We start from the raw sequence: 2766 nt of genomic DNA on the forward strand, positions 1-2766 counted from the left end.
GCTCACAGGAGCTGATCAGACCCTGGCGTCAGCCCCTTGGCTTGCTCAGAGGTCAACGCTTCCACCTCGCACTGTCACGGGGCCTCCCCTCCTATGTGGGGGCTCTCGTGACGAAGGGGGCTCACCTCCTGTTTTAAGGTCAGCCCGGTGAAAGCCCCAGTTAGTCTGCACCCTTAAGACGCCCTGGCAGTGGAATGCGACATACCTGCGGTCCCAGGGACTGGATGTGGCCTTTTCTGCCTTCCACAGATCAATCAGGCAAAAGTAATCAAACCTGTCCCAGGATGCGCAGGGCTAGCGTTGCCACAGGACGCAGTGTGGACGTCAGCATTAGCACGCCTCAAGCAGCCTCGTTCATCTGAACACTTTATTTATTTATTCATTTTAAAATTTATTTGTTTGTTTGAGAGGAAGAGTTACAGAGAGAGACGAGGAGAAACAGAGAAAGGTCTTCTATCCATTGATTCACTCCCAAAATGGCCTCAACCACCAGAGCTGAGCCCATCTGAAGCCAGGAGCCAGGAGCTTCTTCTGAGTCTCCCATGTGGGTGCAGGGGCCCAAGCATCTGGGCCATCGTCCGCTGCTTTCCCAGGCCACAGCAGAGAGCTGGACTGGAAGAGGAGCAGCCGGGACTAGAACTGGTGCCCATATGGAATGCTGATGCCGCAGGCAGAGGCTTAACCTACTACACCACAGCTTCGGGCACCCCCATCTGAACACTTTAACAGCTGCCCTTGGGCAGGTGGAAATCATGACAAAAATGAAAACATATTTAGAACTGAATGATAGTGAGGATACTATAAGTTAACATTGCAGGGCACAGTTAAAAAAATACCTAGAATTACATATTCTGAAATGCATTTCCCAAGAAACTAATCATTTGAAGATAGAATTAATCATACTAGTTAAGTAATCAGAAAAAAAGAGCAATGTAACAAAACAAACTCAAATGAACAAGAAAAAGGGAAACAAAGTCAATGAAATAGAGAACAATAAGAGTAATGTGACAGAAAAATAAAAGGTAATATGTTGAAGAGATGAGCAATATTGAGCAAAAAAAGGGAAGATATAAAAAGCAAACTGAAAGTAGAGAAATAACTATAGACAGAAAGGGTTACAAATCACAAGAACATTGAGGAGCCACATTCAAGAACTTCGCATTCCAAGAGAACTTCAAAGAGAAACGCCCACATGGACACTGGAGGAAGACGGAGAAGGGGAACGCAGCCCTCCCGCTCACACATAAACAGCAGAAGTGCTTGTCCTGGACATGTCGTTCCAGAACACGGGAGGGACTGGAGGCCGGCCGGCCCTGGACGGCCGGAGCTGGGCCACCAGCACTGGGGCAGGACAGGAAAGCAAAGCAGCAGCTCCCTACTGGGAGCAAATGTGGGTGAAGAACCTGGTTATCCGTTAGCTCACCACATCCCAGAAAGGTGGGGGGGGCTTCAAAAAGTTTGTGGAAAACACATTTTATGAAAAACTCATGAATGGATTTCAAAAATATTTTGCACAAAATAAGCTTAATTTTTTAATTCTATTTTCCATGAGCTTTGTAAGTACCCTCCTGTGAGTGTAGAGATATTTATTTACTTATTTGAAAGACAAAATTACAGAGACAGAAGGAGAGACAGAAACAGGAAGAGAGCGAGCGAGAGTGAGCTTCCATCTGCTGGTGAACTCTCCAGATGGCCACAACAGCTGGGCCAGGCGGCCGAAGCCAGGAACCAGGCGCTTTGTTCAGGTCTTCCACATAGATCGGCTCGGCTCCGACCGTGGTGGCCATTTGGGGAGTGAACCAGTGGATGGAAGATTCTGTCTGTGTGTGTGTGTGTGTGTGTCTACTTCTCTCTGTAACTCTTTCAAAACAAAATAAATAAATCTTTAAAAACTCCAATTGGGACCTAATCGTATTTGTAGGGTAGTGTGAGATTTCAGTGTGTGCACACAATATAACGATCAGGTCAGGGTAATCGTTGCATGCACCCTCGACATTCATTTCTTTGGGTTGGATCCTCTCCACAGCTGTGTGAAACAGCCATTCGTTGTCACCAACCGTAGCCCCTGCTGTGCTGTGGCTGGTGAGAGGCCATTTCTCCCCGCCAGCTGCACCCCATGTTCATTAACCGTCCTCTCTCAAACCCTTCCTCCTTCCCTGCCCCTGGTAACCCAGTGAGACCATGTGCGCTTGTCTTCTGCCACTCACTCCAGTTAACATAACGTCTTTCAGGCTCAGCCATGTTCCTGGAAATGACAGGATTTAATTTCTCATGAATATTTCATGGTGTATATATACCGTGTTTTCTTTTCTGTCTTTATTTATTAATTTAGACAGAATGATAGAGAGGGATGGACAGGCAGAGACACAGAGAGATCTTCCATCTGCTGGTTCACTTCCCAAATGGACACAGCAGCCAGGGCTGGGCCAGGCAGAAGCCAGGAGCCCAGAACTCCACCTGGGTCTCCCGCATGGATGGCAGGGGCCCATAATACTTGGACCATCATTCACCACCTTCCCAGGCACATTAGCAGGAAGCTGGATCAAAAATGGAGCAGACAGAACTCTAACCAGTGCTGATTTGGGACGCCAGTGTTACAGGTGGCAGCTTAACCTGCTGTGTCACAACAGGGGCCCCTATACCACATTTTCTTTAAACTTCCATCCATCGATGATTCTGTATCTTGGATATTGTGAAGAGTGCTGCAATAAATATGGGAGTACAGATAAACCTGCTACACTGCAATGCTGGCCCCCAGTATACCTT

This window comes from Lepus europaeus, chromosome 2, assembly GCF_033115175.1.
Source record: "Lepus europaeus isolate LE1 chromosome 2, mLepTim1.pri, whole genome shotgun sequence".
Classification (NCBI taxonomy): Eukaryota; Metazoa; Chordata; class Mammalia; order Lagomorpha; family Leporidae; genus Lepus; species Lepus europaeus.